Source organism: Alosa alosa, chromosome 11 (genome assembly GCF_017589495.1).
Source record: "Alosa alosa isolate M-15738 ecotype Scorff River chromosome 11, AALO_Geno_1.1, whole genome shotgun sequence".
NCBI lineage: Eukaryota > Metazoa > Chordata > Actinopteri > Clupeiformes > Clupeidae > Alosa > Alosa alosa.
The window spans coordinates 4570831-4584745 of NC_063199.1; the positions used below are offsets into that span (position 1 = coordinate 4570831).

The 13915-nt window shown below is 43.4% G+C and overlaps 1 protein-coding gene across 9 annotated transcripts in view; it reads left to right on the forward strand.

The window, feature by feature from the left end:
- The first annotated feature begins 417 nt into the window (after nucleotides 1–417).
- mef2aa (myocyte enhancer factor 2aa) overlaps nucleotides 418–13915 on the forward strand; it is a 92853-nt gene continuing 79355 nt past the window's right edge. For 2 of the 9 annotated variants that reach the window (XM_048258068.1, XM_048258070.1), the window contains exons 1-2: nucleotides 424–735; nucleotides 4831–5010. The gene's annotated coding sequence lies outside the window, so the exon portion shown is untranslated. Of the gene's footprint in view, nucleotides 736–4830; nucleotides 5011–13915 lie in introns of all 9 variants that reach the window. The other 7 variants (XM_048258067.1, XM_048258071.1, XM_048258069.1 and 4 more) reach the window with 7 other exon arrangements.

Below are 13915 nucleotides of genomic sequence, written 5' to 3' on the forward strand. Positions count from 1 at the left end.
GGTCCTATTGTTGCTGTTTGTCTTGCAAGCATGACGTCAATCGTATCTAAGGGAGCGCAGTTAGCAACCGTGTTTAATATTAAAAGGAATATTCATATAAAATATAAGACGAGTTATGGTGTAAAATAATTTATATGGGATGTATTAGTGTGACGCCTGAACTCGCGCTTGTCGATTGTGTCAAACCCACAGCCACATGTCTCAGTGTTGTGTCTGAGAGTAGTTGTCCCAGGCTAAGCTTCTTGACGCACGAGCATAGGCTACTTTTTCGCTCGTGCTTTCAGACTTGACAGATTTCTCTGTCTCTGTTGAGCCCAGGTGATGTCATATTAAGGCTATGGAGTAGTTTCCTGTCTTCATCACATGACATTTCCTTCAACGTCCCTGGTCATTACTTTTAAATTACTTTTTGCTATTTCACTCGAGATAAAATTAATGTAGTTAGCTTAACTATACTTAAAAACTTAATCAAAATGCAAACGGGAACCTGGCTGTAAGTTTATTTCTTTGTAATGTTGATGAGACACGAGTAGGAGGAGGTGGATTTCGTCTGGCGTTCGTCAGATTTGGGGAGGAGCCTCTCACTGACAAGAGACTGCTTCTTCTGAGTTTGTCAGCTCCCTAAAATAGAAGCCCGTGTGTCAATGTGACTGAAAATACATTTATGTCACATCGTAGCCGCTGGAGTCACTGATACAGAGTATCTATATACAGCGAGGGACTGTGGAGAAAAAGGTGAGTAGCAAAAAATAGCAACAATATTACACCGAGGACCTCGACTTGGTGGAAGAGGGAAAGCGCAAGAGGGAGACGTAGAGTGGGACGGACGGGGCAAATCTAGTCTTTAGCCAACTAAATGTAATGTTAGCTGTGAAGTTGTCTGATATTTTTTATTTATCCGTGATTAGTTTTATATCTTACAATTGGTCGTAAACTTTTCCCCAGCCTGCCAGAGAAATTTCAATCTCTGTTTACTTCTTTCTTCATATGTTTTCCTTCGCTTTCTCTGCTGAACTGCCGAGCGATGTTCGCGTTTGCTTGTACATTAAAGGAAATACACATTCAATGTCGTTTTTATCGCACCTTCACTGTATTAGCCATATTAGAGCGAACAGCACCCATATACACATAGTTTAATCTGGATATTTCCCTTTTAATTGAGAAACTACGTGTAGCTTATATGCGAGAAGAAGCGCTTGAAAAATATTGACAGGGTTAAAGACCTTTACTACGCCGAGTTTACAGTGGACGCACGTTAATGTTTATATGGTGAAAAGGCTTTGTTAGTTCCCCAAAAGTAGTTATTTTAAAGGCTTAGGCTAAGGTTTATCCCACTGATAAACTCACAACGGTCATTGAACTAATATTTTGGCACCACACTCTATCACGTACCGCTGTCACTTTCAAAAGTCATTCAGTCATATTACAGTCACGCCATGTGTTGTTTGGAAATATCAAATACCGAATAGGCTTGTAATAGGATGTTGACATGCAGGCCTGTACGCTGTCAGACTCTTCAAATTACGCTTTACGCGCTGTTCTGTATAACGGTGTTTAGAAACTTACGCGTGAACATTGCAAATACTGTCTAGATTGAATAACAGTGTAATATAGCTCATCATATTGACCATCAGGATTGATCATTTACTTGTAATACATTACTGTCGCCGAAATTCTACAACAGATCTGTGACGCATCATTGAGAATAAACATCCCAATAGTTTTCGCATACAGAACTACCAGGTCGGCCATGCGTTTAAGTGTTTTCATGTGTTCACAGTGATAACTGTTCTTACTTAGGGGTGAAATATAGATGGTGCTGCTTGGTCACTCATCTCAACAGCTAGTATCCCGAAGTCTCACATTAGTATGAACTGATTATGGGTGAGAACCAATAGTTCTATATAGCCAGAAAAGCTGTTTCTGGAAAGCTCTAATTTCATGTGTTAGGAATAACAGAAATGCAGTTTGGATTCAGTCCTATAATTCACACTGCCAACGCGCGTTATTTGGCACCAGTGCGAGATGTGGATCATGCTTTACCTAGCGGACTGTCCCATTACTGTTTGTCTAACTCATTGATAAGACTCAAAGCCCGTTTCTATCAGGGGGTCTTCAGCTGACCGTGTGTTTGCAACAGTCCCTTGTTTCTTCTGACCCAGAAAATACTGCGGCGTATTGCAAGTACAAGTGTAAGGCCTGTGGATGATTAAATTCATAGTTAAGTTGAGAGGGAGGTGCAGAACTTCAGCGCCGCGCATTCTGTCTATAGGCCATCCTGAAGTGCTTATTTTTATTTTACTGTTTTGGATGCATTTTTTTTTATCTGTGTGCTATTTGTATAATAGTCACCGTTATACTCCTTACGTTATATTACCCAGAAACACATTTAAGGCAGTTACTGTTCAGAACATACATCTATTATGACCATAAGCTAAGCTATGGTGGCAAGGAGGCTCTGTCAAGTACAGGGTTTAGCTTTTTCAGTGCATGCTGCAATTTTCTAATCAGTGTAGAAGCAAAATAACCAATGATGACTAAAAGGTTTGATGGTGTGTCCCTTCACTGTGACCTCATTTATTGAGATGTCATACCTGCCGAATAATGCATTTTTATCTCTCATAATGTGTTAGTATTCAGAAATATATATTTTTCATGCTAATGAAATAGCTAAGCATTTCATGCTGCATTTACACAATTGTCCACAGTTCCAGAATTAATGAGTTCTCAGCATTTGCTTGTGCTCGCTGTCTGACTTCATCCATAATTGTAGGGCCCAGGAGAGAGGCAATCAGGTCAGGCAACGCAGTCATTAAAATGACCTCAGGACCAGTGTTGGTCTGTCGGTGCTGATTGTTTGCCTTTAAAGAAAGCTTCAGGGCCAGCAGTTAGGAGCTCTGGTGACTCTGGCTGCATGGATTTCCACCAATTTATGGTCCCTGAAGATCCACTGATAATTAAGTGGGGTGTTATGTCTTAAATTAAGAACAAAAAAATCAGCACTGGTACAGTTTGAGCATGTCTTGTTACTCAGAGAGTGTTTGACTGAAAGTGCTGTTCAAATAAACAAGTGGAAACGTTAGTTCATAGTGTCAAATATTATTGTATTGTCCCCATCAGAAATGAAAAAGGAAACGTATTAAGACAGCGGCAAGTTATAATTCCATTTTTAATATGTATTTTCAGTGGGGGAAGTTGTCTGTGACATTTCATATTATTTTTTTCTTTTCTCTGTTCATGATATAATAGAAGGGCTTGAGAATGAGCAAGACGTATTGATGTTTTTTCTCCGCCATTTTCCATACTTAGCTGTCTTTGGGCCGCTTTTCTTCTTCAGAGTAAATAAAGATGTTCAGTCATGGTTCGAAGTACACCAAATTGTCATAGATCTTAATACAAAGATGTTAAATAATTAATAAACAATATAATTAAATCAAGCAAACAACAGAATTGTGCTTTGATTAATGTTTCTACTTCACATCATATCAATATTCAGTGAATAATTACCAATTATGTGGTTTTCTGAGTTCCTCCATATTTCCCAACTGAAGGTAAAGAAAGGGGAGTAAGAACCTTCCTAATGAACTCTGCAGGTGCTGTTTATTAATCCATACAGAGACAGACAGAGATAGATGCTGATATAAGTATTGAATTTTCCTTCCTCTGCCATCTCTTTCTTTCTTTCCTTCTTTCTTTCTTTCTTTCTTTCTTTGTTTATTGCAACAAAAAAAACATCTAACTTTGTGGGAATGTTTTATTGAGTGTGTGTTTCTGCACCCCCCACACACACACACACACACCTCTCCTTCTCTTGAGTGGATCCTCACCCCACACCCCCTTTTTGTCAATTGCATTCATGTTACAGGCCCTGTTGGCCAATAGTGTCGGCCGATGCTTCTGAACAGTCATTAGCTTATGTCATGCCCAGCCTTGACTAACACAGGCCCTGTTGGTGTCACACGGAGAGCATCATGGGATGTGACGTGTCAGGCATGCAGTTGAGTTGCACATTACTCTCCACTTCTAGAGGCCAGTGCCGTGATGATGCCCCCCAGGGTGGACCGTAATGAGATGAGATTATAATACAACTATTAAATCATGAGGGATATTTCAGAGACAAATTGTCTTTGTCACTGGCATTCGTATTGTCTGCACTGACATGGGCTCTGTCATTTTCAGTATTGGAGAGGATCACCCTGATTTACCCTGAGGTTCGGGAGGGAACCATGCTTTGTTGTGACTCATGCCAGTTTATAATGGTTTGGCTGTGCATATGGAACTTCAGCTTGCATTGCTGGGATGTACTCTGAGGGTGCTGTTCAGGTGGAGAAAGAGATGAGGATTGTATGTGCACAGAATGTGTTTATGTGTGTCTATGTGTAATTGTGTATATGTGTGTGTGTGTGTGTGTGTGTGTGTGTGTGTGTGTGTGTGTGTGTGTGTGTGAAACTGTAATATCTATGTGTTGGTATGTGTGTGTGTGTGTGCGTGTGCCTGTGTGTGTGTGAAACTGTAATATCTACGGGTTGGTATGTGTGTGTGTGTGTGTGTGCATGTGTGTGTACAGTATGTGTTGTGTTGATGGGGATTGGGGAAGGGGGCTAGGGTGGGGGAGAGTTGGTGGATACTGAGTCTCCCACTGAGCTGTTCGCAGCACTTCAGTATCACCGGCTGGTCTCAGCTTCCTTGCAGGAGACAGAGTGGAGAAGTGGAGGGTGTGTGGGCGAGTCTGATCTGCAATTAACGCCGCTTGTCAGAGAGGAGAAGGTTGGCGTTTACACCATGCCTCTGAATCACTGAGCGAGACACTTTCTTCTCTCCCCCTCCCAGGACAGCTTTTTTCTCAAGGAGGAGAAATCAGCAGGAAGCTCAAACAAGAGAGGAGCATTGAAGAAAAGGACGAGTGCAAGAAAGACAGAGAGAGAAGGAAAGAGAGATACAAAGGAAGCAAAAGGCTGGAGCTGGATATTCTTGATCCTGCAAAGAGGATATTGCTGCTTTGATAGTGGGGTGAGTCCTATTTTTCCTTTTTTTTTCTCATCATATGAAACAGTGACCATTTTCATTTAAATGAGCATTCCAGTGTGTTTTTAAACATTTCCTCTTTGCATGTCATCTCTTTAAAGTATCTTCTCACCCTCCGCTTGACCTCATAATTCCAGTGGCCAGTGCTTGCCACCGGGGGTGGGGGGAGGGAGGGAGGGAGGGAGGGAAGGGAAATGTCCATGTAACACATGAAATCACATGTCTGTGATGGAGCAACACTGAGTAGCGTGTCTGCGTGGGGGGTTGTACGCGGTTGTGGGAGTGTATCCAACATGCAAGTTTGAACAACATCACCGCCTGCTCAGAGCGGTGCACAGTAACGGCAGCCAGTATTCAGAGTTAAAGCAGCGTTCAGGTGGAGCTGACTCAGCCTTTGTACTGATCCCAAACATGAAGTTGTAGTGAAATGGAAACAGGTGAAATAGAGCCTTTTTTTGTGTATGCTGGTTATTCTTTTCTTTGATGTCACAAAGGTATGGTTGGTAATAAAAACTATTTTCCATGATGATGATGATAAGTCATAGTTGCTTTTCCATAAAAAAGTTGTAATGCTACTTCAAGACAAATGCAAGACAAATCAGTGATGCATGTTTATTCAATCCATTGGTGGCCAGTATGACACTTCTTTGAAATAAATAATAATAATAATAATAATAATAATAAAACAAAACACAAGAGAACAACAACTATAGTTCTGCTCAAAGCTTGACATCCACTGTATTAGCATCTGTGAAATGAAAACATAGCCATGTTCAAAAACGTCGGTCATTGTCTGTGTATTTCGCAGCCATGATTCACCAGCACGCCATCATGTCGCAAGTCCATCCCTCTTCTAAGAATGAGGCGTGAAGGCACTTTGTCAATTATGCTTCAAATATTTCTTCTGATCAGCTTGAAGGAATGTCCCATACGTCTGCACCCAATCCATTACAACCTCCCTCTGTTTTTCCTTTTTGTTCTGAGCAGAGGTTTTTTTGTCTCTTTTCTTTTTTTTCTTCTTGGGCATCATGGGCAACATGATCCATTGTTCATTGGAGCACCGTCACTGAACTGGAGATTCCAGCATTCTCCTGTGAGACCTGGAGACTGAATGCAGAATCTAGAGCCCTGCAGATAATGTTTTAGCCATGGCTCGTCTGTGTTGGGCAACCAGCACCATGCTTCTAGGCTCCCCCATTTGGGAGCCATCTCATGGCATCTTTTATTGAATAAAAAGAGGCATGCACTTTTGTTTTTAACACATAAAAGTGTAATAGTATTCATATGCACGACTACTGCATGTGCATACACAAACAGGGCACTTAGCTTCTGGTTGTGGACTGCTATCCCTCATCCCCTGTGTTATCTGTGGTTGTTGGAGCACTCTTGTAGCCAGAGGAATGCTTAGAGTCCCATAGGGGTCACCCAGCAATCAGGGGCTGCGGGGACTTCCAAAGCCAGAAGCCTCTGGCTGCCTCTCGGCCGCGCACCACAGCGCCCTTGTCCCACCGTCTGTAGTTACTGAACGGATACCCAACCAGCGGTGGGAAGCAAAAAAAAACTTCATTCTCATAGAGCCCATCCATATATTCACTCCTCACTCTTTTTTTGTGTTTTTGTTTTCATTCTTTTCCTTTGCCTCTGCAATCGCACGAAACTGAGCTTGCGCCTACCTGCAGTAAATAGGGTCCCACTGGCACTTGCCAAATAAAACCATCTATCAGGTTAGAAGGCTCCACGGTTATAACTTTATTAGGCAGGCCCTTAAATAGTAGCGATGGTGATTTCCAAGCCTGGCGATTAGCATCCAGTCTTGGCAATAATGTTGTGCAACAAATGTACTTTATAAATACTGCTTACTTTCACGGAGATAAAGTTCCAATGTGAATATTTATTGAATCATGATTAGACACTTACATCCAGAAGAAAACAATAAATAAGATGAGGCATCAATAAAAGCTATAATTAAACATGCACATGTTAAAGGGAATTAGATCTAAAATTAAGTGTCTAGACAGGTCTGCTGAATGTATTTTGGTTGGTTCTTTTTTAATTATCACTGGGAAAAGTCTTTTTATGGTTGATAGACCATCTGTTCTTCTCAGTTTGGTTTCTGAATTGAGCAATTGAAAAGTAGCTCCTATGAAAAGAGTAGTATCTGCTTCATGTGTTCCTTGGAGCAACATCATATCTTCCTTTAAGTTTGTTCATTGACATTAGTTATATTTCACTTCTGTATTCTTCTGAGGTTTTGTATTTTTATATGGTATATAGTTTCCGTCGTGGTCCGGTTCGCCCCGTCGGGACTTATTTTCCCAATAATGACCAGCGTTCTATACATTATTCCTTACATAACCCAGGCACGTAAAGCATTTCTACATAGAGCAGTCAGTTAGTCAAAACTTCTTGTAAATACTCTTTTTGCGTGTGTTATTTGATCCTCCAGTACACTTATGGTCACAACTATCACAAGTAAAGCCATTCAGTTGAGTTTTGGAAAAATGAGATGTATATGAAATAAAACTCTCGTCTGGTTTTATGTCCCTTGATGAGATTATGTTTATTGTATCATGTTTTCGATTGCATGTGACCCAACCTACAGTAACTATGTAAACAAAATCCCTTATTTCTTATGATAGATTTGGATGTATTAACCAAGACGTCTCATGCCAACATGTGTTTGATCTGCATACACTGGCTGACTGCACACACAAGAGCACGACCTTGCGTGCTCTACCCTGTAACGCATCTTAGCAGAATGGCTGCGCTGTGACCTTTCAGCTGGCTCGACCTTGGCGGCGACCTCGGGACGCTAAGCCGCCCTGTGCCAGTCCAGTCAGCACATGTGCTGCTGCTGCCGCTGCTGAGCAGGGGCAAAGCAAAGAACATTCTGGGCAGTGGAGAAGGAGGGGTAGAGAAAGTAGCTCAGGGATGGCTGTCCTGTGCCCGTCCCTGTCAGCCTCAGCCTCACCCTTGTCCTGGGTGTCAGGGGCAAAGGTGGTGTTGGTGGATGGTGCCCTCCTCGCCTGCCTCACTCTCAGCTCGGCTGCTCGTGGCTGTGGTGGAGCATCAGTAGCCAGGCTCACACTGTCAGAGCGTTAGCCCCAAATCTTCCACTAATCCTCTTTACAGCTCTGATCCCCCTCTCCATGCCTTCGCTGCGTTGCTTTAACTGACCACAACTAGTGAAGGGTTAAGGGTGCCATTCAAAGAGAAGTTAGAATGACCCAAAGGTTGCGAAAACAAACACTGGCGTTCACTGGCGGGGGTAAAAACAGTTGGAGAAGGGAAGAAAAGAAAGAAAGAAACTGACTGTGGCAAGTGCATCGAACGTAACATACATTACCCATTTCCCGGTGTGCTCCTTCTCTTTGGGGAAAAAAAAATGAAAACGGAGCAAAATCTGAAACAGAGCTTTCTAATAAGGCCAGTAGGACTGGGACAGTCTTGAACTTTTTATTGTTTTTCACACAGAAACAATCTATTTACAGTGGTCTCTCTTGATCTCTCTCATCCAGATCATTGCTGTTTGGGCGATCTTACTGCTGACAGACCTGAAGTTCTGATCTATTATTTTTCTGATGCCAGTAACTCCCCACCTTTGATAAAGAGATGGATGTTTGTTTTGCTTTGACGTTCTTGCTAGACCATTTATTTCCCTTCCCAAGGTACTGCAGACACAGAAAATAAGTCTTCATATCATCGTAAGCCAAAGGCTGAGTCATCGTGTTGATATCTGTGTTAAGCTCCTCTGTAACAGTGGTCACTTTGAACCCAGTGAAACAGCATCCACTGCCTTCATACAGTCAGATGTGGGACATTTTATATTGGTAACCGGTATCACTTATCAGCAAAGTCAAGTGTCACTGTTAGCCACTCTCCTCTCCAAATTTTGTAGACGAAACAAATACTATTCATATATAGCTATTCATAATACCGCAGCAGATCATTATCAGAGGGACAATGCTACATGCCATATCTCACAACATTAGCAACAGTGAAACTAAATTCATCGAGACACCTGGTGAATCAGATCCAGTTCAGAATTGCAAATGGTTCTTCCTTGGACCATGGCACATTTTCCACAATTGTTTTTTTGAAAATCAGGCTGTTAGTCTTTTACATAATCTTACTACACACACAGACAAACTGCACCAAAAATATAATCTCCTTAGTGTAGGTAATAACATCACTGTCATAAAAAAAACTACTGAATGTGAAGTCCACATTGCAGTAGCATAGTTTTGTGGAGGGTATATTAAAAAATTCACCACAAGCATACCCCGTGCTACTTTGCCAACCTATGTGGGTGTGAGGCAGAGAAGCTGGTTTCTCAGCTCAAGGGGTGAGTGTGCACCCTTGTGGTTTTCACTGGGGGCTTGTGATCATGTGTGGTGGGGGCTGCTGCAAAGGGGGTGGGGGTTGGAGTGGAGGGTGGTTGCACCTGCACCTGTGTGAGGCCACCGTGGGTATCTGACTGCTGTCTGTTGCATGCAGGGCACTGATATGCATGTTAGCAAAACCGCAGGAGTATGTAGCGCTGCATGCACAGGATATGTGAGCCAACTACGAAAATTTGTGTAGACCTTGATACTGTCACATGCGAAAATAGTTTTGTCTTTTTCTCTTCTATGTTTCTGTGTGTCACACTCTTTCTGTTTTCCTCACTCTCTCTCTCTTTCTCTTACCCTCCGTCTTAAAGAGAAGTGTCAAAACTTCTACCGCAAATTCTCTGACAGACATAATAGGACACCAGAACCATATTTTTGTTGGCAATATACATGGTGTGTGCATGTTTTCAAAAGATGTTGACACCAGATTAAATGTTCTTCAGTTTGGGAGTTGGTGCATTCTCAGGCATTCCTGAATCGCATGCTTGCGTCAGAGCAATATAAAGGCATGTTTGGCACTCAAGTCACAAAAGCAGACCTGCCTGTCACGGCTGGGTGTGTCCCTTTGTGTGGTGTTAGTGTCTCAGCCCTCCTGCACACCACACACAGAGTGATGCTGCTGCTCAGCCCTCCTGCACACCACACACGAGAGTGATGCTGCTGCTGAAACTGGATGCGTTCTCAATGAGTGTGAGAGCTTCCACGTGTAATCTCTGTCACAAGCTGTAGAGTCCCCTGCCGAGACAGACGGGTAAAGAGTTGCCTCACAGGCCAAAAAACGTGTGCGTAAAACTCCCAACTGTAAGTGCGTCAAGATGAGTGACACGTGGTGTTGCTGCTGCTGCTTCGTATTTCATGCCAAGCAGTCTTATACATGGCGTATTATTTCATTGTGCATTCGTTTGTTTGGTTTGTTAAAGAGGAATTAAAGTACTTAAAAAATGCCTTCACATCTGTGAGTTGGGAGATTGTGACAAAGGCAATAGCCTGACCCCCACGTTCTAGTGCTAGCCTGCCCGTGGTACAGTAGGAAGTGTGGGGGCCTCCTGCAGCTGCTTTTGGCCCTGCGGGGCTGCAGGAAGAGAGGTCTCACATCCGTGTTTTTTCCCCCGTCTGTGAACCGGGCCCAGCGGCCCAGGGTCCAGGGGGATATGACCTGTCCCCGTCACCCTCCATCCTCAGGCCAGGCCCGGTGCCTGGTGTTTACTGCTGGGGAGTGGAAGTGACCTAAACGGCTGTCGGGTTTGCTTTAGCACCCCAACACCCCCCCTCTAGACAGCAGCAAGACAGAATTCATACCTCCACCTAGTGCTGTGAGTGAGGACCCTAGGTTGAACAGGATGAACCAGATACCTCATTTGATGTCATTTTTTTGTTCCTTTTTTATGTTGACAGACCAAAGGTCTAGGTTTTGTTTTATCTGGTTTGAGGAATTCAGATACTACTGGGGTTGTACATTAATATGACCTGCTCTTTATTTCACTGTGTGTTAGGTGTCACTCCAGGCAAGGCACAACTGGAAGTCTGTCTTTGTTTGCAGGGTAGAGATAGTCCGAGATTTTTTGGACAGCATGACACGATGTATTTACTTAAAGCACATGGTAAATTTGTCTGTGAAGTGCTGTTATAAAAGCTTGGCTGGTGCAGACGTAGTTCCTATTGTGCGTGACCTTTGTGGTTTGTGACATGTCATCTTCTGTGGTCCTCCTCACAAGAGAGATAATTTATCCTGCAGTTAACTTTTTACACAAGCCTCTTTTTAGCTCAGTCTTTCATGTTTTTGAAGGATTCTTTCTCCTGAACTCGTTCAAAATATCAGCCCTAACCTTTTGGAATTTGAAAAACACACTTGAGCAAACCAAAAGCTCAGCAAGGCAGACTTTTCTCTTTTAATACAATTTTAGCTTTTTAATACTTAACAGCAAAATCCTGTCTGCCTTCTCAGTAAATTCTCTATTACTGGTACTCAAAACTCAGTGAAACACCATCCACTCTGTATATGAAGTCTTTCAGTCAACAACCGGTCAATGTGGTCCATCTACCTGTCAATTGGCCCCTAACCCCATTGTAGGAAAATGAAAAAGTGAACCAACCCGACTAGGAGGGCTGACAGCCTGAGAGAAACACAAGGCGATGCGGACCACTTGACCTCTGCCTTGTAAGGAGAAGAGGAAGCAGAGGGCTGGGACATATCAGTTGTAGAGTCCATGACATCATCCCTCCCTCCAGCAGCTAATAGCCCTGGCAGCACTGACCAAGGAAAACATTACGCCACTCACGTAGTAAACCTAAGCGAAATTACTAAATCACAATGGGTGCCTGGGACCAGAGAGACAGACAGACAGAGAGAGAGAAAGAGCTGACTTGTTTTTTTTTCTTTTAATGAAAGCCCTCATGTTAATTAAATTAAGCGAAAGAGTTGTGACTTGGAGCTAAGCTGAATTGTTATTGAGATAGTTTATTATGACCATAAAAGCAGTCTTTAAATGGAACTCCAAACATCTTAATTTCAGTCTAATTGGCTAGGGTGGGTGTGGGAGATAATATGTCTTCAGTGTTTTTTTTTTGTTAAATACATGTAGTGTACAATAGCTGTCATGAAAAAGAAAGTAATTTTATGTAATTTTTGACTTCTCCTAGAAGTGAATTGATAATTGATTGATAATGGACAGCATACAAGTCAGTCAGTTAAAAATTGGTAGATAAATATTGCCAGCCATTTTCAGCATATTTTTAGGTGTACCTATTTGTGTGTACATGACTCTTTGTGTGTGCGTCTACAGTATATATATATGTGTGTGTGTGTGTGTGAGTGTATGTGCATGTGTTTGTGTGCATTTATCTTGATTGATTGAGTGAGTGTGTAGTTATGTGTGTGCGTGTGTGGGTGTTGTGTGTGACTGATAGTGTTTGTGCTCCTGATAGGCCAGCTGCCAGTATTGCCCTCGCTTGCTCCTAGGGCTTGCGAGTTCTCGTAAACGCGCCCCAGCCCTGCCCTACCCTGGCCTGGCCCGCTGTGCTCCGCTCTGCTCTGCTGATCCAGGTGAAATAGTAAACGCCACTCCATCGGTATCTCAGCTGTTCTCTGCCTGTACTTGGCCGATGTCACACACACTCGCATGCTTGGCCCCCCCCCCTTATCTCGCCGAAGGGGCCCCTCCGTCCCAGTGCCACCCCCTCCACTCTCACACCCCCACCCCCCACCGGTCCTCTGGGTCAGCTGCCTGTGCTACCGGCCCTGTCCCCGTCCATATCGCACAGAGAGGGGAGATGAGGCCGCCCCACTGGTGGCCAGACCAGGCCACAGTCAGCACCGCGGGCAGTCAGGGAACAGTTGGTCTAAAAAGATTCCTGGAGAGGCCAACAGCTGAGTCTGGCCCTCTCTCTCCCTGTCCTTCTGCTCTCTCTCTCTCTCTCTCTTTCTCTCTCTCTCTCCCTCATCGCGCTCTCTCGCTCTCTCTCTCTCTCTCTCTTGCACTCATGATTTTTTTCACTTGCTCTGTTTCAGGCTTGCTGTGTCTCTTACTCTCTCTCTTGCTTCCCTCTCTTTCTCTCTCTAGTATCTGTCTCTCTATCTCTCCCCCTCACCCTTATCCTCTGCTCACTTTACACTCATACATGTGAGCTTCCTGTGTTTGTTGATGCTCATATGAAAGGTATTTTAAGAGGCCTCCTCAAGCCCAGTCCTCTCGCTGTCCTTCTATAATTAAATATTGTCTTGTATGAACTCAGGAACTTACCCCCCTCCCAAAACACACACACACACACACACACACACACACACACACACACACACACACACACACACACACACACACACACACACACACACACACACACACACATACACAGGAGGAAGCGCTTTGAAGCCATCTATGTAAATGCTGGTGTGAAAAAAAAACAAAGCGCAAGATATGATAATGACTGCGCTCCACTCTTCTAGTGTTCCCATAGCCACACAGTCGGCTTTCATACAAATATGACAGCTAAACAAAACAGCCGAAAAAACTCAGCAACGTGCTCATCGTGTGGAAAAAGAACACGGGTTGGCATTGAGCAGTTTCAAAGAGTTCTTGTTTTTGCCGCATGACTTGAAGAATTTTCTAAGGAATAGTCTTCAATCAAAGGTTGGCTTGCATGACAAATAAAAAAATAGGGGAAGTGGTGGTGCAACCAGCAGAATTTTATGTAAGCGCACATCTATATTTTAGAATGAAAAATGTTCCGCTTGGGATGGCAGACAAGGCTGAGCAGCCTCCCTCCTCCTCCTCCCTTGCTCTCTGGGGTGTCTTGGTATTGTGGTGGCTCAGGGTTTGTCCCTGCCCAAGATGCTGCTCTCCACAGTCATCCCTGCCTAGTAGTTAGAGAGTGCCTAAACTAAAATGACCAGTGGTTTCAGAAATGAAACGACACAAACAAAACCAGTCAACACAAGAATGAATTGAAGGGGGAACATTTTTTACTGACTTCTTTAGCCCCCGCAATGAGTCGGGAGGAGT